The following is a 23,034-nucleotide window of genomic DNA, read 5'->3' as shown; positions in this document are numbered from 1 at the left end:
CAAAGGGCACAGCCCAGTATGGAGAACTTTGATCTTGTGTCTGGGGGAGGAGGAGTGGGGAGAGGAGTTGGCTGGTGTTGGAGGGCGCTGTGCCCGTGTTGGGAGCAGATCAGACACAGCAAGGGGGCTCTGCAAAGGCTGAATGTGCTGCACACTCTGTTCTCAGCAATCCTTATTGGCGATCACCAGGGGAGCCTCCCCCGATCCTGGGACCCTTTACTCCAACAGCAAGACCCTTCCCTGCTGTCTTGGCCCCCCCCTGTATTGGCGGAATGCCAGGGTCGCAGGTGTGACCTTTGTGACTGTAATAGTTCTGCCACTGGTTCTGAGTAAACTAGAGGATCTGAGGGGTCTCTGAGGTGGTAGTGGGACTAAAGGATTCTGGGAGCCTCTAAGAGTTTACTTCATCTGAAGGCCCCGGGGCCCCCGGAGGAGGAAGTGTAGATGAAGGACTTTGGGGGCCTCCTAGGAAGTAATAGGACTGAACAACTCTGAGAGGTTAGTGGGGCTGAAGGGCTGTGGGGGCTCTGAGGGGGTAGTCAGGCTGCAAGGCTCTGAGGTAAGAGGGGGCTTCTGGGCTCATAGGGGCTCTTGGTCTCTGATGGTCCCCCCACCCCCACCTGCACTTACTTTTCTGACCTTCTTAAAGAACTCCTGCCAGCAAATGAAGGAAGCCTTCACCTCACCATCTCACTGGTCAAGGAAAATGTTCCAGAAGACAAAATAGATTAAGAGAACAAACCCCTCCCCCTGTTGTCCTCCTCCTACCCACACTGAGTTGCTATTGGAGAGTACAGAGCAGACTCCTCCCCCACAGTTCTGTACTTCACCAGCAGCATCCTCCTGCTATCCAATCTAATCCCTTCTCTTACTGCAGAGAGTGACATCACTCCTGTCAGTCAGCAGGCTGCCGGAGATTGGAGTCTTGCAGCACTGCCTCAAGTCAGAGGAAGGATCGTATTTATCAATCCTTGTCTGCAGATCTAAAACTAATTAAATTCAAACAAACGCAACAGAGGAAAGGGAATTTCTGATCTGGCCGGACAAGAGGGTCCCAGGAGCCAAAAAATAAAATAAAAAAAATCAGACGCAAGACAGTCCAAACTAATGCCACGTACACACAATCGGAATTTCCATCTGAAAAATCTTGGATGATTTTTCCGACGGAATTCCGCTCAAGCTTGGCTTGTATACAATCGGTCACACAAAAGTTCTCTGAACTTTCGACCGTCAAGAACACGGTGATATACAACACTACGACGAGGCGAGAAAATTAAGTTCAATGCTTCCGAGCATGCGTCAAATTGTTTTCCGAGCGTGCGTGTCAGAATTGCATACGAACGGATTTTCCGATAGGAAATTTTCTGTTGGATAAAAAGAGACCCTGCTCTTAGTCTTTTCTTGGCGGAAATTCCGACAGCAAAGTCCGATGGAGCATACACACGGTTGGAATTTCTGACCATAAGCTCACATCGGACTTTTCTTGTTGGGATTTCTGATCATGTGTACGGGGCGTAAGTGTGTTCCTGTGGGGCAGTAGTTCTTAAATATCCAGCAACCCTTCTATTACCCCCCTCACATCCACATCCTATCCCACCTAACAACTGTCCCTGGGAAACATCAAATCATTCTCTGAAGCTATTACCTCTTGTACCACCACCCCCTCTCTTTAGAATGTAAGCTCTATGAGCCGGGCCCTCCTGTACCTTTTGTATTGTCCCCCCTCCACATTGTCAAGCGCTGCATAAACTGTTGGCACTGTATAAATCATGAATAATAATTGTGTGACCAATACCATCCAAATAATTATTTTCTTTCATTTCCCAAAGTTATCCGTCTACAAGGAGACCTGTATAGATCAAATGACGGGACCAATGAGGATGGAGGAGGACCGGAGTCACATGACTGAGAAGATACTAAACCTCACCCTGGAGATCATCTACCTGCTGACCGGAGAGGTGAGGAGGATTCTGGGAGGTCACATGACATCACTCTTATCTCTATTAATAATACACAGACCTGACCAGAGAGGTGAGGAGGATTCTGGGAGGTCACATGACATCACTCTTATCTCTATTAATAATACAGACCTGACTGGAGAGGTGAGGAGGATTCTGGGAGGTCACATGACGTCACTCTTATCTCTATTAATAATACACAGACCTGACCAGAGAGGTGAGGAGGATTCTGGGAGGTCACATGACATCACTCTTATCTCTATTAATAATACAGACCTGACCGGAGAGGTGAGGAGGATTCTGGGAGGTCACATGACATCACTCTTATCTCTATTAATAATACAGACCTGACCGGAGAGGTGAGGAGGATTCTGGGAGGTCACATGACATCACTCTTATCTCTATTAATAATACAGACCTGACCGGAGAGGTGAGGAGGATTCTGGGATTCTAACATGATATTCCTATTGGTTCCTCAATACAGAGATTTCCTCTTGTGAAGTCAGGTGATCATATGACCATCACAGTGCCTCCATGTGACTCCCTAAAACCTGAGAGACACAACATGGAGAAGATTCTAGAAGTCACCAAGAAGATGATGGAGCTGCTGACAGGAGAGGTGAGGAGGATTCTGGGACATTATCCAGTAACAGACAAGGGGTGTGTCTGGATGGTGACTGTATCATTGTGTGTGTCAGGTTCCTATAAGGTGTCAGGATGTCACTGTCTATTTCTCCATGGAGGAGTGGGAGTATTTAGAAGGACACAAGGATCTCTACAAGGACGTCATGATGGACAATCAGCAGAATTTGAGTTTTGTGAAGAATGTAAGGAAGGAATTTCCCCGGAATGAGAAGATATTGAACCTCACCCTGGAGATCCTCAGCCTGCTGACTGGAGAGGTGAGTGTAATGAAGGGATAAATCCGCTGTACACTGGGATGTATTCAGAGTCACTTATGTTCTTCTAATCCAATGTTTCTTAAAGTATTTGCCTTTGAGGAACCCTTGGCAAAAAAATTTAGATTTTGGGGAAACCCCTAAAATTTTCACATCAAAGTATTCATACCCCTTGAAATGTTCCCACATTTTTTCATGTTGCAACCAAAAACATAAATGTATTTTTTGGGGGATTTTATGTGATAGAAAAACACAAAGTGGCACATAATTGTGAAGAGGAAGGAAAATTATAAATGGTTTTTTAAACTTTTTTTTTACAAATAAATATGTGAAAATGTGTGGGGGGGCGGGGCATTTGTATTCAGCTCCCTTTACTCTGATACCCCTAACTAAAATCTAGTGGAATTGGCTTCAGATGTCACCTAATTAGTAAATAGAGTCCACCTGTGTGCAATTTAGTCTTAGTATAAAGACCGCTGTTCTGTGAGATCCTCAGGTTTGTTAGAGAACCTTAGTGAACATCATGAAGGCCAATTGACACACCAGACAGGTCATGGATAAACCCCAGCAGAGCATGAGATGCAATTTGCTACAGCAGGGGAAAAAATTCCTTCCTGATCCCCCGAGAGGCAATCGGATTTACCCTGGATCAACTTTACCTACAAATCTTAGTACTCAGTTATATTCTGTACATTTAGGAAAGAATCCAGGCCTTTCTTAAAGCAATCTACTGAGCTGGCCAGAACCACCTCTGGAGGGAGTCTGTTCCACATTTTCATTTTAAGTGATGGAAAAAAAACGACATTTTTGAAACTTCATTTTCAAAAACGATGTAGCATACACACCATCGTTTTTCAAAATGCTCTAGCAAAGCGATGTTACGTTCAGCACGTATGACGGCACTCTGTTCCATTGAAGCTCGCTTCATAACTTGCTTCTGAGCATGTGCGGGTTTAAAAAACTTTGTTTTCAACGTCGTTTTGCCCACACACTATCATTTTAATTGACACAAAAAACGACATTTTGAAAAATGACACAAAAAATTCGAGCATGTTCGAATTTTTTTTTGGTAGTTTTTCTGAAGACATAAAACAACGTTTTCCCCACACACTATCATTTTAAATGACGTTTTCAAAAACGTCATTTTTTTTCATCACAAAAAATGACCGTCTGTATGCGGCATTACTGTGAAGAAACCTTTCCGTATTTGGAGGTGAAATCTCTTTTCCTCTAGACGTAAAGAGCGCCCCCTTGTCCTCGGTGATGACCGTAAAGTGAATAACTCAACACCAAGTTCACTGTATGGACCTCTTATATATTTGTACATGTTGATCATATCCCCCCTAATTCTCCTCTTCTCAGGAGTGAATAAATCCAGTTCCTCTAATCTTTCCTCATAGCTGAGCTCCTCCATGCCTCTTATCAATTTGGTTGCCCTTCTCTGCACTTTCTCCAGTTCTCCGATGTCCTTTTTGAGAACTGGGGCCCAAAACTGAACTGCATATTCCAGATGAGGTCTTACTTATGATTTGTACAGGGGGGGCAAAATTATATCTCTATCTCTGGAGTCCATACCTCTCTTAATACAAGAAAGGACTTTGCTCGCTTTGGAAACCGCAGCTTGGCATTGCATGCCATTATTGAGCTTATGATCAACTAAAACCCCCAGATCCTTCTCCACTACAGATCCCCCCAGATCCTTCTCCACTACGGATCCCCCCAGATCCTTCTCCACTACAGATCCCCCCAGATCCTTCTCCACTACAGATCCCCCCAGATCCTTCTCCACTACAGATCCCCCCAGATCCTTCTCTACTACAGACCCCAGTTGTACTCCCCCTAGTATGTATGATGCATGCATATTCTTAGCCCCCAATTGCATAACTTTACATTTATCAACATTAAACCTCATCTGCCACTCAGTTGCCCAATTAGAATATATTGTGTGGTGTATTACCTATTCAGGGTTCCTATGGACTTTGTAGCGCTGTATCTTACTTTTTATACAATCAGTCTTATTGTTGATGCTAGCAGCTTTTCTATATATTAGTAGCGCAACTTTATTTCCATTTTTTTAATCTGAGTGGAAGTAGGTAGGAGAGGGTACCTGTCAAAACCAAATACCTGCCCCCAAAACAAAATGACATGCCAAATGTGTCCAAGGAGGAGGAGGTGACTTAAAGCGGAACTTCCCCTTTTAGGTGAAGTTGAAATGGATCAAAGATAGATGAAAGAGTTGATCAGTGACATATAGATTAGGTGATGACCGTGTAGGAAGGGGAGAGAAGATTTGTATAGAATAGAGGAAGGGAACCAGACTGGAGTAGAGGAGTGGGAAGCCCAGCTACATATAGTGGGAGAGGAGTGGGAAGCCCAGCTACATATAGTGGGAGAGGAGTGGGAAGCCCAGCTACATATAGTGGAAGAGGAGTGGGAAGCCCAGCTACATATAGTGGGAGAGGAGTGGGAAGCCCAGCTACATATAGTGGGAGAGGAGTGGGAAGCCCGGCTACATATAGTGGGAGAGGAGTGGGAAGCCCGGCTACATATAGTGGGAGAGGAGTGAGAAGCCCGGCTACATATAGTGGGAAAGGAGTGGGAACCCCAGCTACATATAGTGGGAGAGGAGTGGGAAGCCCAGCTACATATAGTGGGAGAGGAGTGGGAAGCCCAGCTACATATAGTGGGAGAGGAGAAGGAAGCCCAGCTACATATAGTGGGAGAGGAGTGGGAAGCCCAGCTACATATAGTGGGAGAGGAGTGGGAAGCCCAGCTACATATAGTGGGAGAGGAGTGGGAAGCCCGGCTACATATAGTGGGAGAGGAGTGGGAAGCCCAGCTACATATAGTGGGAGAGGAGTGAGAAGCCCGGCTACATATAGTGGGAGAGGAGTGGGAAGCCCGGCTACATATAGTGGGAGAGGAGTGGGAAGCCCAGCTACATATAGTGGGAGAGGAGTGAGAAGCCCGGCTACATATAGTGGGAGAGGAGTGGGAAGCCCAGCTACATATAGTGGGAGAGGAGTGGGAAGCCCGGCTACATATAGTGGGAGAGGAGTGGGAAGCCCGGCTACATATAGTGGGAGAGGAGTGGGAAGCCCAGCTACATATAGTGGGAGAGGAGTGAGAAGCCCGGCTACATATAGTGGGAGAGGAGTGGGAAGCCCAGCTACATATAGTGGGAGAGGAGTGGGAAGCCCGGCTACATATAGTGGGAGAGAAGGGGGAAGCCCGGCTACATATAGTGGGAGAGGAGTGGGAAGCCCAACTATGTATAGTGGGAGTGGAGTGGGAAGCCCAGCTACATATAGTGGGAGAGGAGAAGGAAGCCCAGCTCCATGTAGTGGGAGAGGAGTGGGAAGCCCAGCTCCATGTAGTGGGAGAGGAGTGGGAAGCCCAGCTCCATGTAGTGGGAGAGGAGTGGGAAGCCCTGCTACATATAGTGGGAGAGGAGTGGGAAGCCCAGCTACATATAGTGGGAGAGGAGTGGGAAGCCCGGCTACATTTAGTACACTAAGCTGTGCTGGGAGAAGATAAAGGCAGACCGAAATACAGCTGGTCGGGAGAGCGATGAGGAGACAACAGGGAAGATATATAGTCAGTGCAGACAAGTAACAAGATAGACGGGACAGAACGAGGAGTACAGGAGTGAAGGACTGCATGGAGACACCAGGATACAATCGGAGATATCGGGGAGAAGGATCGGAGCGTGATTGTAGGAAAGGGGGATGGGGGCATATCTGAGAAGCAGAGTGAGTATGGAAAGAATCTGGAGGGAGGAAGTGAAGAGAAACAAAGTTACAATCAGAAGGAAACATGAACGAGTCACACAGAGAGGGAGTGCAGCCAACATTCAGAGCCGCTCAGTCATAGAATGACAGGAAGACAACAAAATGTAGCTTAGCGGGTGCAGATGGACATGTCGGCTTCCTGGGCCCCCTCTGGAACACACAGGGCCCAATCCCCGTCCAGCAGGGCTGGTGGTACCCCCTTATCTGTGGCCCCTCCACACAAGTACTATGAATACATAAAGTGTACATACTCTGATATTCCAAGATGGAGTCTGATAAAGAAAACGAATATTGGTGTGCCACATCCCAAGGAAAGTATCAAAAGAGAGGGAACCCCTAGAGTGGGACTTTGGAAGCACTACCACACAGTTGTAAAGTATAAGATAACAAAAGATTTATTGAAAAAAAGATATATAAATATTGCACATAAGAAATGGATACATTATGAAAAAAATGGCAATGGAAGATACGATTTACTGAGCCCGACGCATTTCAGGAAAAAGTTTTCTCCTTCATCAGGGTTTTGACAGAAAATATCATATCTAAAGAAGAATGCAAGATAATCAATAAAACAGAGCATGTACATGTATCCCTTACATCAGGTCCATTCGCTAATGCATATAAAGGCCCAGATTCACAAAGACTTACGACGGCGTATCTCCAGATACGCCGTCGTAAGTCCGAATGAGCGCCGTCGTATGTATGCGCCTGAATTATAGAATCAGTTACGCATACATTCTGCCAAGATACGAGCGGCGTAAGTCTCTTACGCCGTCGTATCTTGGGTGCATATTTACGCTGGCCGCTAGGTGGCGCTTCCGTTGATTTCCGGGTCGAATATGCAAATGAGCTAGATACGCCGATTCACGAACGTACGTGTGCCCGTCGCATTTAGTTACGCCGTTTACGTAAGACATACGCCGGCGTAAAGATAAAGCAGGTCTCTAGGTGGCGCAGCCCATGCAAAGTATGGACGTCGGAACAAGCGTATCTTTTTACGTTGTTTGCGCAAGTCGTACGCGAATAGGGCTGTGCGTAAGTTACGTTCACTTCGTAGGCAGTGTTCGACGTATCTTAGGCATTTTTTCCGACGCATGCGCACTGGGATACGTCCACAGACGGCGCATGTGCCGTTCATTCAAAACGTCATTTACGTGGGGTCATGCTTTATTTACATAAAACACACCCACCTCTTCACAATTTAAATTAGGCGCGCTTATGTCGGCACATTTACACTACGCCGCCGCAACTTAGGACGCAAGTGCTTTGTGAATACAGCACTTGCCTCTCTCTAAGTTGCGGCGGCGTAGCGTAAATACGATTAGCTACGCCTGCCCACACTTACGCCACCCTACGTGAATCTAGGCCAAAGTGTCCACAGGATAAAAAGAGAAAATGTGACACCATCATGCAGAGCTTCCCATGCATCCCATCCGATTGCTTGGTGCTCCAATCATAGCATGGATTTACAGAGGGAAGAGAAACACCCAAATCCTCTGAGGGGACAGCGTTCAAAAATAGTCTGTATATGGAACCGGATACGTGTGTGTGTACTGGGGTCCAAAAGACGTGTGTCAGGTGCGACGCCATTGGCAGATTGGGTACTCTGACCAAATGGGGTGGGCACATATGTTATACAACAGTGGGTCATACAGGCTTGTGATCCCAGATAGTCTGGATCAGTGTTAGATGGATCCTTGCAGTCCCCAGAGGCCTGAATCAATCCTGGATAGAAATGGTGGTCCAGCAGGCTGAGGTATGGAGTTCACGACCGTTGGATATCCCCCAGTTGAAGACCGCTAGAGTCGAAACGCGTTGGGCGAGCATTACTGCACCCCACATTGCTTTTTTTACATTTTATTGTGATCACTATTTATTTGTCATTCATGTATGACATTTTTATAAATAAACCAAACGTGGTTTGACCTGCACCATTGGGAGCATCTCTTTCTATTCCCTTTTTTATTTTTGGAGTTGGTATGGAATGACCCTGGTATTCATCTGTCAGTGGAAGAGTATGAACTCCATACCTCAGCCTGCTGGACCACCATTTCTATCCAGGATTGAATCAGGCCTCTGGGGACCGTAAGGATCCATCTAACACTGATCCAGACTATCTGGGATCACAAGCCTGTATGACCCACTGTTGTATAACAGATGTGTCCACCCCATTAGGTCAGAGTACCCAATCTGTACATGTTTCCAAGATTCTGAGAGCAACTGCAGGCAACTTCTTTTCCTCTCACTCTAAATGGGTAGAATTTTCCTTCATTGTGTTTTCTTCCCATGGACTTCTCTCACATTGTTATTTGTAGCCTACTCGCTTCTCTGAACTTTCATTATTAGTTTATATTACTCACATCTTTGTTTACGTTTCACAATTCACATTGTGTTAGTTCCAGTGTGCACTTTCTATATTGTTGCACTAATTACCCGCCATTTATACCAGACTTTGTGGCCCGGATTCACGAAGGAGTTACGACGGCGTATCTCCAGATACGCCGTCGTAATTCTGAGTGCGGGCCGTCGCAACTCGGCGCCTGATTCATAGAATCAGATACGCCTCACAGTTGCCTAGATACGAGCAGCGCAAGTCTCTTACACTGGCCGCTAGGTGGCGCTTCCGTATATTTCCGCGTTGAATATGCTAATTAGATAGATACCATGATTCACAAACGTACGTGCGCCCGGCGTAGCAAGATACATCGCTTACGTAAGACATACGCCGGCGTAAAGTTACCCCTCATAAAGCATGTTAGGTATGGACGTCGCAAACGTACGAAAGGCGTCGTATTTTACGTCGTTTGCATAAGTCGTCCGTGAATGGGGCTGGACGTAAGTTACGTTCACGTCGAAAGCATTGACTATTTGCGACGTAATTTTAAGCATGCGCACTGGGATACGTTCACGGACGTTCATTAAAAACTTCAATCACGTCGGGTCACGATTCATTAGCATAAAACACGCCCACACCAGCCTTCTTTGAATTACGCGGGCTTACGCCGGCACAGTTACACTACGCCGCCGTAACTTTGGGCACAATTTCTTTGAGAATACGGGACCTGCCTCACTAAGTTACGGCGGCGTAGTGTATCTGAGATACGATACGCCCGCCTATAGATAGGCGCGTCTACGAGAATCTGGGCCTGTGTGTTTGAGTTCTGTTTATATACAAGTGTTCTTATCCATATGTTCTCATCTGTATGTTTCCGTCTTTTGGACCCCAGTACACACACATATAGCTGGATTCAGGTATGCGGGCGCATCCTTGCGGCGTAGCGTATCGTATTTACACTACGCCGCCGTAAGTTAGCAAGGCAAGAACTGTATTCACAAAGTACTTGCCTGCTAAGTTACGGCGGCGTAGCGTAAATGGGGCCGGCGTAAGCGCGCCTAATTCAAATGAGGATGTGGGGGGCGTGTTGTATGTAAAATTAATGTAACCTAACGTGATTGACGTTTTTTAAGAACGGCGCATGCGCCGTCCGTGTACATATCCCAGTGTGCATTGCGGCAAAGTACGCCGCACGGACGTATTGGATTCGACGTAGACGTAAATTACGTCCATCCCTATTCACGGACGACTTACGCAAACGACGTAAAATTTTCAAATTTCAACGCGACGGCCATACTTAACATTACTAGTCCAGCTATTTGATGGAATAACTTTACGCCTGAAAATGCCTTACGTAAACGGCGTATCTGTACTGCGTTGGCCGGGCGTACGTTCGTGAATAGGCGTATCTAGTGATTTACATATTCTACGCCGACCGCAATGGAAGCACCACCTAGCGGCCAGCCTAAAAATTACACTTTAAGATACGACGGTGTAGGAGACTTACGCCGCTCGTATCTGAGCCTAATTTAAGCGTATCTGGTTACCAAAATACGCTTCAATTTGCGTCAGCGCAGATTCAGACTTAGGCCGGCGTATCTACTGATACGCCGGCCTAAGTCTTTCTGAATCTGCCTAATAGACTGTATCCGGTTCCATATACAGACTATTTTTGAACGTTGTCCCCTCAGAGGATTTGGGTGTTTCTCTTCCCTCTGTAAATCCATGCTATGATTGGAGCACCAAGCAATCGGATTGGATGCATGGGAAGCTCTGCATGATGGTGTCACATTTTCTCTTTTAATCCTGTGGACACTTATATGCATTAGCGAATGGACATTGTCAGAATCATTGACGTATCTGAGCATAGTGCCTACAACTAATGTCAGAATGTTTATACTGAAATATAGAAATATTATTGTATTCATGGAAATATGCAAATCTGTGATTTGGGAGAATTACAACTTCCTACAATACAAGAAATCCAAAGTTCTTTATCCGTGCTAGTTTAAAGACTAGTAACGCAAATGAAAAATGAATATTGCTTAAACTATATATATTATTTATTAACTAAAGATATAGTGCAAAATTTTAATCAGGTATAAGTTGTGATGATACAAATGGATATACTTCTACAATCAGAGATAAATGATGGTTAAATGTTCAGATAATATTCACATTTCTATGACAAGGTACATTCACAGTTCAATAGAAGGGACAAAACACATGGAGTAGAGAGAATATGCTGCTCACCCCGGTGTATATACAACAGAGAAATATTTCCCAAGTGGGGTTTTTAGGCAGCTAAAGTGACAAGTTAGATGCAATTTGTGAAAATAGTATTTATTCACATGTATCAAAGAGGGACTGGGAGTTATAAATAGGATATGAGTTGCAACATTACAAAGGACATTAAAAATTCACATAATATTTACAGTACACAACAAATGATTTATACAGCTAGATACAATAAACATTGCATGTATAGACAATAATCCTGACGCATTTCGACCATAATGGTCTTCTTCAGAGGTTTTTAGGTTGTGACAGTAAAAGAGTACAAAAAAGAGTCTTGATGAAGCTTTGTTGTCGCATTCAAGGAGGTCCGGCCGTCCTCCCAAGGATCGCTCCAACCCTGGGGCTCCCACGCGAGCGTCCAAAGTGTGCTATGTGGTCCCGTGTAACTCAACAGGGGGTCACCCAAAGGGGGGGGGGCGAGGCCCAAGAATAGTGGGCGGGGGAGGAGGGGGAGATCACATGGAGGGAAGGAAAAGCCTTGGTAGACAAAATACAGGTGAAATCCTTAGGTTAGAGCAGTGTTTCTCAATTCCAGTCCTCAGGCCCCCCCAACAGGTCAGGTTTTCAGGATTTCCCTCAGATGAAAAGGCTGTGGTGATTACTAAGGCAGTGAAACTGATCAAATCACCTGTGCAAAATAATGGAAATTCTGAAAACCTGACCTGTTGGGGGGGGGCCTGAGGGCTGGAATTGAGAAATACTGGGTTAGAGGGATCCAATGAAGACCACGGTTCAATGTAAAGAACCCGCTGGTATTCAAAAACCCTGACAGCGTTGTTCCCCTCTCATTTGAAGGGAAAGATTGTTGCTTCTCCTGGAGGTCAGCAAAGTCCTCTGGGTTTGTGGATCAGGAATAATTTCGTGACCTCTGCCCCTTGCTTGGTGGAATACCATTAATTGCCTAACGATGTCAAAGCATGTGTCGGCCATCCTGGCTCTTTCTTAAATTTATAGTTGAGATAATGTTTATGATCAACACTAGCTAGTGGTTTGGGAAATTCCTTGAAACTAATCACTGGAATTTAAGTTAAGCAGTTTCTAATACTTTTCAAATATTATAGGATCTTATACTTGTGACCCTTGTTACGATAATGTCTATGTATTAAACGGGTTTATATTGGATATATGATTAATACATAGATATACTGTGAACATTATTTAAGATATATAATTGTGAATAAGCCCTTTGGTCTCATTATACAGAGACAACACTACACAGTCTGTACCAGTCCCCCCTTATCTACAGATGTCAAACCTTCACATTTATGGTCTGGGATATTTGGTATAACCAGACATCCATGGTCTCTTGTTAACCACTTAAGGACCGCCTCCTGCACATATACGTCGGCAGAATGGCACGGCTGGGCAGATGTACGTACAGGTACGTCCTGTACTAGTACCCAGCCGTGGGTCACGGGCGCGCTCCCGCGACCCGGTCCGAAGCTCCGGGACCTGCGAACCCGATCGCCGCTGGAGTCCCGCGATCGGTCCCCGGAGCTGAAGAACGGGGAGAGCCGCTTCCCCGTTCTTTACTGTGGCGGCTGCATCCATCGTGTCATCCCTTTTTATAGGGGGACACAATCGATGACGTCACTCCTACAGCCACACCCCCCTACAGTTGTAAACACGCTTCAGGGAACACATAACCCCAACAGCGCCCCCTTGTGGTTAACTCCCAAACTGCAACTGTCATTTTCATAATAAACAATGGCCCAGATTCAGGTAGGGGCGCGCAGTGGTACGGCGGCGCAGCGTACCGTTTTTACGATACGCCTCCGTAAATTACTGGAGCTATGCTTCATTCACGAAGCATTTGCTCCGTAATTTGCGGCAGGTTTTCGTAAAAAGGGGCCGGCGTAAGCGCGCGTAATTTAAATGATCCCGTAGGGGGGCGTGGATCATTTAAATTAGGCGCGTTCCCGCGCCGAACGTACTGCGCATGCTCCGTCGGGAAAATTTCCCGACGTGCATTGCGGTAAATGACGTCGCAAGGACGTCATTTGCTTCAACGTGAACGTAAATGGCGTCCAGCGCCATTCACGATCCACTTACGCAAACGACGCAAATTTCGAAAATTCGCGAAGCGGGAACGACGTCCATACTTACCATTGGCTGCGCCTCCTAATAGCAGGAGCAGCCTTACGACGGAAACGACGTACGCAAACAACGTAAAACTCGAACGCCGGGCTAGCTCACGTTTGTGAATCGGCGTGAGTATGCAATTTGCATACTCTACGCTGACCACTATGGGAACGCCACCTAGCGGCCAGCGTCAGATTGCACCCTAAGATACGACGGCATAAGAGCCTTATGCCAGTCGTATCTTGGGCTACAGTCGGCGTATCAAGCTTTCTGAATACAGAAAGTTGATATGCCGGCGCTACTTAGCAATTACGCTGCGTATCTATGGATACGCAGGCGTAATTGCTTGCTGAATCTACCCCAATGCATTTTATATTTCAATGTTTTTATTAAAGAAAAGAGCAGAATAATCAGCATACAAAGGCCAATTTTCAAACAAATGCAGGTTCCAAAAAAAAATAATTCTAATCATCACACAATATCAGTACCTTGTGTAGAAAAGTATAAAAACATACGCAAGTGGGGTAAATATCAAGAAGAAATACCGAGTAATACATGACATGGAATCTGTATAAAACTCCTGAGAGTCTTAAGAGCAAACCAGATTCTAAAATGACCTAGTGCAAATTGAAAACAAATACATTCAAGAATTAATAGAGGGAAAGAGAGAGAAAAAGAGAGGAAATAAGGAAACAAATTAAAAAAGGAAAAGTAGAAGAGTAGGAGAGTAGAAGAGGGTCAACCCAGAGCTCATTGAGGAACCAAAATATAATGAATCCACGGATCCCAGATTTTCTCAAATTTTTCAGAATTATTATGAAGTATATGTGTGAGTTTATCATTTACCATAATCCAATTTACTTTATTTTTAACATAGTCCAGAGGGACACCCAATTGTTTCTACTGACGGGCTATTGCTATTCTCGCCGCTAACAATATATATACGTGATTAATTTCACAGATGTCCTGGGCACCTCATCAGGCAATCTGTGAAACAAGGCTATCTACGAAACAAGGGGATCTACGAATATTCACCCCCGTCACTGAATGAATCAAATTAAATATCCTAATCCAGAACCTAGTCACCGTAGGGCACTGTCACCAAACATGATACATTGTCCCCAACTGACCGTAACCCCTAAAGCAATTAGGCGAAGCAAATTTTTTTAATAAATCTTCTCTTATCTTATGCTTTACAACTGTGTGGTAGTGCTTCCAAAGTCCCACTCTAGGGGTTCCCTCTCTTTTGATACTCTTTGATATTTGGTTATAGCACAAGATGGCGTCATTGGGTATAGAAAAGAACAACGTCAGGTTTAGTCCAATCAGTGAGACAGATGATTACCAGCATGCCACGCCTACTGACCACTAAATCCATGGGTAACATTTCCTGGTGGGTCAGTGAGCCTTACTAGTAAAACATTAGTGACTCTATTATATGACTTCTAGAAGGATCTATAAATCTGACCACATTGTAATCATATCATTGGATGGAGATGTCTGTCCTTTGCTGAATCGGGAACATTGTGACCAATCTCTGGAGAATAAATATAGAGCTGACCATAGAGATGAGGGATTATGGGAGAGTGATATTTATCTTTGTATAACACAGAACTGTACAATATTAATGAAGAAATCTACAAGAAGGAGATCTCATAATATGAGCACAAGATCCTCGAGAATCCAGAATCCCTTCACCATCCCCCCACCTCCATCCCCGATCCCTACAAGACACAACATGGAGAAGATTCTAGAAGTCACCAAGAAGATGATGGAGCTGCTGACAGGAGAGGTGAGGAGGATTCTGGGAATTCTGGGACATTATCCAGTAACAGACAAGGGATGTGTCTGGATGGTGACTGTATCATTGTGTGTGTCAGGTTCCTATAAGGTGTCAGGATGTCGCTGTCTATTTCTCCATGGAGGAGTGGGAGTATTTAGAAGGACACAAGGATCTCTACAAGGACGTCATGATGGACAATCAGCCGCCCCTCACATCACCAGGTAAGAGGAGACTTTATTGTAAAGGAGAGAGCAGTACGGAGGCTCCACCTAGATCCCCCATCATCTGATAAACACATAGAAACAATGTATTCAGTCTCAGGAGATGGGAGGCAGCTGTGTGGCATCTCTGCAACTTGTCTTGAATGAATGAAAAATGTATAAAGCGCGGCGCATGCGAACTGAATCACTTCTTATGTGGACATTTAGGTCACCACTGATTACTGAATACCAATATTGGGCTAGATTCAGGTAGGACTTACGCCGACGTATCTCGAGATATGCCGCGTAAGTCAAAATGTGCGCCGTACCCACAAAAATAGAAACGCCTGAAAATAGGCTTCTCCCGACCAACGTAACTTTCCTCCGCCGGCACATTTTTAGGCTGGGCGCATCTTGCGCTCCCATTGATTTTCTATGCAAATGAGGGAGATACAGCGATTCCCAAACATACGCGTGCCCGGCGTAAAAGCAGGGGCAACTCAGCAACAGACGTGCACAGGTCAGCTGGAGAGCAGCTACAGCAGCACCGTTACGGACGAGCTGAGAAACCCCACTTGCAGGACAACGCATCTGTATGCCAACATGCCAGGGGCAGCCATGGTCATAGCAATACTACTGTGTCAATCGACTCGTAGGAGGGCACGGGAGAGGATATACCGCACGCGCATGAACATCTTTGGCATGGGTGATTCCGAGGTGTTTCACATTTTCAGATTCAGCCCTGATCCCATCCAGGAATTAGCCACAGCCCTGCATGATGACATCACCAGCAAGACACATCGCTCACAAGCAGTGCAGCCACTGGTCAAGGTACTGGCAACACTCCATTTCCTTGCAAGTGGATCTTTTCAGCGTACAAGTGGAGTTGTGTCTGGGATGTCACAATCCTCCATGAGCAGATGTGTGCACCAGGTTGTCCCCGCAATCCTCAGACGCATGTCCCACCACATCATCAGACCCACCCAGGAGCATCTGCGGAATTAGGCAATGGTGGATTTCTACCGAATTGCAGGATTCCCACGCACCGTGGGTGCCATTGATTGCACACATGTGGCACTACGGCCCCCCCGTGACACAGAGCACATATACCGCAATCGGAAGCACTGGCATTCCATCAACGTACAGGTGATAGCCGATGCCCAATGCCTCATATGGCACGTCCGTGCCAAACACCCAGGGTCCAGCCACGACAGCTACATATACCGTCAAAGCCACATCTCCACAGAATTTGAACAGAACGTGTACGGGGACAGCTGGCTGGTTGGTGAGTGACATGGGTGTCAGGCATGTCTGTCCGACCCCTTGCTGGTCTGGTTACTGAGGGCACCATGGAGGTACTTATCATGTGCCACTATGCCCGCAACAATAATTGCCCTCTCCTCCGGGCAAAAGTTTCTCTTCCTCCGATCCTTCTTCTCTGTATTTGCAGCAGCCGCCATTGCTTTGCAAAAGTACTTTCCCTAAGGGGGGAAAAAAAATCAGGATGTACTTTTGCGCCGGACGGGCTCATGTCTGGGCGTATTTATAGGCTTGGCGTATCCCAGGAAGTTGGGCCGGCGTAGTTGTGAGCATGCGCACAGGGGTGCGATCATATGTCCACTTCACTGCGCATGCTCCGTCCAGGATACGCCAGGCGTATATCACTACTCCACCTTCCGACCATCATTTGCATAAGGTCACACCCACTTACGCCGACGAAATTAAGTTACGCCAGCGCAACGTTAGGAGCAAGTGCATTGTGAATACTGTACTTGCCTCTCTGATTTACGTTGGCGTATGGCAAATGAGATGTGCTACACCGGTATAAAGATGCGCCAATCTACCTGAATCTACCCCATAGTGTGTATTCTCGTTAGTTACACCTATTTTCTACCAGCTGGACATTTTATATCTAATGATTTGATTGGAGCACAGATTTTTACATGGTGATAATATCCTCAAACTGGAATCTTAAACAGAAAGTGATAATGAGGGAGGAGTCAATAACCCAATGATGGAGGTCTTCAGGATCAGTCCAGTCTTCATCTTGGTTGTTCTCCCCCATCCTCACTCTCTGACCTCTGGTGCGGCTCAGCCCCGCTGTTATTCATGACTAAATCATGGACTAAATAAGAGCCATAAATAAAAAAATGAACTGGTAGGAGATCAGAGGACCCATTTACTAGTTACCTTGCAGGTGGAATTGTAAGATCCTCAGAGACAAATCTGCCTGATGTGGGCGGAGTCCTGGTTTAGGGGAACCAATCAGCTCATGTCTAGTAATAATCTTTTTATCTCTATTTTAGTAGATGGACGGGAGATGAGGAAAACCCCAGAGGATTGTCTCACTTTGTCTCCAGACTGTAAAGTAGAAGATGAGGACATCACACAGTATAGTCCAGGAGAAAACCCGACTACCTCAAATGTCCATCCGGCACCACACAGTGTAGATGGACCATCGTATTCCTCTTATCTTGAGGAACCTCAGACTGTGAGGGACGGCACTGTCCTTCCAACAGAGAAGAGGCTTTCCTGTACTGAGTGCGGGAAGTGTTTCCGCTTTAAATCTGATCTTAATGTGCATAAAAGATCTCACACAGGGGAGAAGCCGTATTCCTGTCCTGAGTGCAGGAAATGTTTTTCACATAAGTCCAGTCTTTCCACACATAAGAGATTTCACACGGGGGAGAAGCCGTATTCCTGTTCTGAGTGCAGGAAATGTTTTTCACAGAAGTCCAATCTTTACACACATCAGAGATCTCACACGGGGGAGACGCCGTATTCCTCTTATCCTGAGGAACCTCAGACTGTGAGGGACAATGCTGTCCTTCCTGCAGATAAGAGGTTTTTCTGTACTGAGTGCGGGAAGGGCTTCCATTTTAAATCCCAACTTAATGTGCATATAAGGAATCACACAGGGGAGAAGCCGTATTCCTGTCCTGAGTGTGGGAAGTGTTTTCTTTTTAAATCAAGACTTGACGAGCATAAAATATCTCATTCGGGAGAAAAAACGTATTCCTGTTCTGAGTGTGGAAAATCTTATTCACGGGCCTCGCATCTTTACACGCATCAAAAAGCTCACACGGGTGAGAAGCCATATTCCTGTCCTGAGTGCGAGAAATGTTTTGTACTAAAATCAAAACTTTTAATACATCAGAGGTCTCACACGGGGGAAAAGCCGTATTCCTGTTCTGAGTGTGGGAAATGTTTTTCACAGGCCTCGCATTTATACTCACATCAGAGATCTCACACGGGGGAGAAGCCGTATTCCTGTTCTGAGTGCGGTAAATGTTTTTCAATTCAGTCCAATCTTGAAAAACATAAGAGGTTGCACACCGAGGAGAAGCCGTATTCCTGCTCTGAGTGTGGGAAATGTTTTTCACAGAAGTTCAATCTTTACAAACATCAGAGATCTCACACAGGGGAGAAGCCATATTCCTGTCCTGGTTGTGAGAAAAGTTTTTCAATGAAATCTTCTCTTTCTATGCATCAGAGATCTCACACAGGGGAGAAGCCATATTCCTGTCCTGAGTGTGGGAAATGTTTTTCAATGAAGGCTAATCTTTACAGACATAAGAGGTCTCACACGGGGGAGAAGCCATATTCCTGTCCTGTTTGCAGGAAATGTTTTTCAATGAAGCCCAATCTTTTCAGACATCAGAGATCTCACACGGGGGAAAAGCCATATGCCTGTCCTGAGTGTGGAAAATGTTTTACAGAGAAGTCCAGTCTTTACAAACATCAGAGATCTCACACAGGGGAGAAGCCGTATTCCTGTCCTGAGTGTGGGAAATGTTTTTCACAGAGGTCCAATCTTTACACACATCGGAGATCTCACACAGGGGAGAAGCCGTATTCCTGTCCTGAGTGTGAGAAATGTTTTTCAGTGAAGTCCAGTCTTTCCAAACATCAGAGATCTCACATGGGAAGAAGCCACTGTTCTGTCCTGAGTGAGGGAATTGTTTCCCACTAAAGTCCTGTCTTCCTGTACAGCAGGGATCCCACACAAAACTTGAGGTGTATTAGTGCCTTGAGTGCGGGAAATGTCTTCTATGTGAATGTTGCTGGACATCACAGCTCTCATGTGGGGAAGAAGCACACCCTGATATACACCTCAGATATACTCCATGGCTGATCTTCATTATGTAAGAAACAGTTCATAAGGAGATCAGAGATCACCAAAGACATTGATGAAGTGTTGTACTGTGTTGGCCATTGATAGCAGTAAAAAAAATAAAAATGAAGTCATTACCTTTCATTGGCTGAGTACATTTTGTGGTGTAAACTTTCACACATTTTCCAACTAGAGAGAGGAACGCGACAAGGCTGTCCCCTATCCCCCTCCTCTTCACGCTAGCCATGGAACCATTAGCCATTAAAATTAGAAAAACAGAAGAAATACAGGGGTTCCGCAGACAGACTTTGGAGGATAAGATCGCACTGTTTGCGGACAACGTCCTCTTTTTTTTGGGAGATGTCGAAACCTCGTTAAAAAAAAGTGATCAAAATGGTGGGTGACTTTGGGCTATGCTCCGGGTTGGTTATCAATTGGGAAAAGTCTGCACTATTGCCAATTGACCCTCTTGGTGTCCAAATACCTCATGGAATTCCCCAGTTAAAAGTAGTAGCAATGATGAAATACCTTGGGATATGGATCACAAGGGACACTAAAAGTTTTGTCCAAAACAATTTAATTTCCCTTTTGTCTAAATGGGAACATAAAAGAGACATCTGGTGTAGACTACCATTATCCATAGCGGGGCGATGTAATCTAATAAAGATGCTATGGTTGCCCCAGCTACTTTATATCCTCCACAACTCCCCAATCTGGATAGATCAAAAATGGTATAAAAAAAATAGAATCCCTCTTCAGAGAGCTAATTTGGAAGAAGGGACAGGCCAGGATTTGTCTCCTGACCATGCAGTTACCAGCTAAAGAGGGGGGTATGGCAGTCCCACACCCGAAAACATACTTTTTAGCTTCGCAGCTACAACATCTTGCGAACTGCGGAAAGGAGGGAGGGGGGAATTCCGGCAGATTGATGCTAACAGGGGCACCGCATAGGACAATAGTGGAGGCACTCGAGGCCGATTCGTTTATTCATAGATGTGCGACTATAAAACTCATTCGTAAAGTGTGGCAAACAACAAAAACACTGTTGGGCTATAGGGGTATAACAACTTTAGCCCCTCTCTGGTGTAATCAAAACTTAGGGGAATTAAAAAAAATTGAGAGATCTAAAGAATGGGAGAGACAAGGTATAAGCCGCTTAATTCAATTGTATGATGGAGAACATATTAAATCCTTCTCAGACCTGCGACAGGAATTTAATATAGCAAACAATACATTTTACAAATACCTCCAGATTCGACACGCTATCTAAGCCCAGTTTGGGTTACAACCAATTATATGGTCCCCGGTCCCTACCCTCCTCAAAATAACTTCTTCAAATACAACGAAAGGCCTGATCTCTGAGCTGTACTCCAGAATAGGAGCTAAAACAATAAGCAGGGCAGGCCCCACCAAGAGTAGAATAGGATGGGAAAGAGACGTAGGGCAAATGACTATGGAACAGTGGAGTGCGATCTTGAGGAGGGGGGTACTTATCTCGATCTCCCCATCTCAGAAAGTATCACACTTGTTCCTTTTGCACAGAGTATATCACACTCCTAGGAGGATGTTTAATCTCGGGTGGAGACGCACTGACGAATGTCCAAGGTGCAGATCGTCAGGGAATCTCATCCATATGATATGAAAATGCCCAAAGCTATTTAGATACTGGGAGGAGGTGGTAGACACAATAAATAAAACTTTTAAAACCAAGTTAGAAGCTGAGTCTAAGACATGCCTATTAGGCGGTATAGAGGAAGAAAGAGTGCCAGTCGGCTCCCTCGAGGTGGTACTGAGATGCCTCTTCCAGGCAAGAAAGTTAATTGCGTGGAGGTGGCAGGCCCAGATGCCACCCACTACCAAGTCTTGGGTTGAAACCATTAACTCAATGATTTGGAGTGAGAGAGTGACACTCACCAAACAGGGCAATTATAGTAAGTTTGTGAGGATGTGGAAACCTTGGCTAGACGAAACAGGATGTCCCATATAAGAAGATGGTAGTCGGCCCTCAAATGTAGCACATATCTTAACACATTATCGCTCCCTAGGGAAGAGATAATAAACAAAGTACAATCATCCCAAAAACTGGTCTATTGTGAGCGGGGAGGTGGGGGTGGGATGAAATGAGGGAAGACAAATTTGGAACTGAGTGGTTTTTCACTGTTTACAATGTTATAAAGAAAAGAAAGGGGAAGAAATGAAAAGGGGGGGAAAAAATGGTTGTGTATTTTTTTTTTTTTATAAATCTCTTTATAAATTTTTTAAGGAACTTCCTTTTTTTTTTTTCATACAAAACATAAAATCATAAATTTTCATTACATTAATTTTCATTACAATTACATTACAATAACATTCCCCTAATTGTTTGAAACATTCATACAATATCCTTCAACCCAATACCATACATTCCTCTTTCCCCCCTTTTTTTTTTTTGGTGTGATTTACCTCCCACTTTCCCCCTTTTACCTCGACGCTGTTATAGATTTCTCTATCCAATTTGCCCATACTCTCTCATATTTCTCCCCGTATCCTCTATTGCAATATGTCTCTCTATACAGTGTCAGGTTGCTGTTTATTAAATTTTGCCACTGTACTACTGAAGGGGCCTCTGGCTTTTTCCAGTTTAGTACTATTACTTTCCTGGCATAAAACAGCAACAGGCCTATCTGCGTTCTCCTTTCCCTTGAACCAATATTACCCCCCACCAATCCTAAGAGACAGATCTCCGCTTCTTGCTCCAAGATTACAGATGTCACTCTTGCAATCATTCTCAGAATCTCTCTCCAGAACACAACTATTTTTGGGCAATTCCAAAATATGTGCATGAAGTCTCCTGGAGTATCTGCACATCTCCAGCAGTTCTGAGGATTGGTCGGTGAGATCTTATGTAGCTTATATGGTGTATAGTGACTTCTGTGTATAATTTTATATTGTATAAATTTATCTCGAAGTGATACCAGTATCTGCATTGGGAACTTCCCTACTTCCTCCCAATTCTCCAGACCCGGGACCTCTCTCTTCCAATTTTCCCTTAATTTACTTATATCTGAGGGCATAATATTTATTAGATATCCATAAAATTGTGAGACTGTCCTCTTTCCTCCTTTTACAATTTGTTCTACATCTGATTCTATTAGTTGTGGAGTCCCCTCTGGGAACTGGGCTGATAAGGCATGGCTCAGCTGCCTATACCTAAACACATAGCTCTCAGGAATATTCCAAAGCTGTCTCATTTCCCCATATGAAAGAAACTTTCCTCCCTATATCAATTGTGATAATTTCTTCACCCCACATCTAGTCCATGCTCCCGGGTCCTGGATTGAATCCAGGTGCGGTAGTTCAGGATTCCTCCACAATGGAGTATTCAGAGATAAAGTAATTTCTCCTTCTCCTCCTATGACGGCTTTCCATATTTTGACTGTTGTTCTCATCGCTGGTGTCAAATCTCGCCTTGTTTTAATCCCCCTATACAGCAATCCCTGCAGTGCTTCTACCGATTAGACCACTGCTGCTTCCAACATGGTAGCCGAATCGTACCCATCCGGGTCTAACCATCTCCCTGCTGTCACTAACTGTG

The sequence above is a fragment of the Rana temporaria genome, assembly GCF_905171775.1.
Source record: "Rana temporaria chromosome 4 unlocalized genomic scaffold, aRanTem1.1 chr4y, whole genome shotgun sequence".
In the NCBI taxonomy this organism is placed as follows: Eukaryota; Metazoa; Chordata; class Amphibia; order Anura; family Ranidae; genus Rana; species Rana temporaria.
Note: the sequence above shows the minus strand (reverse complement) of the source record.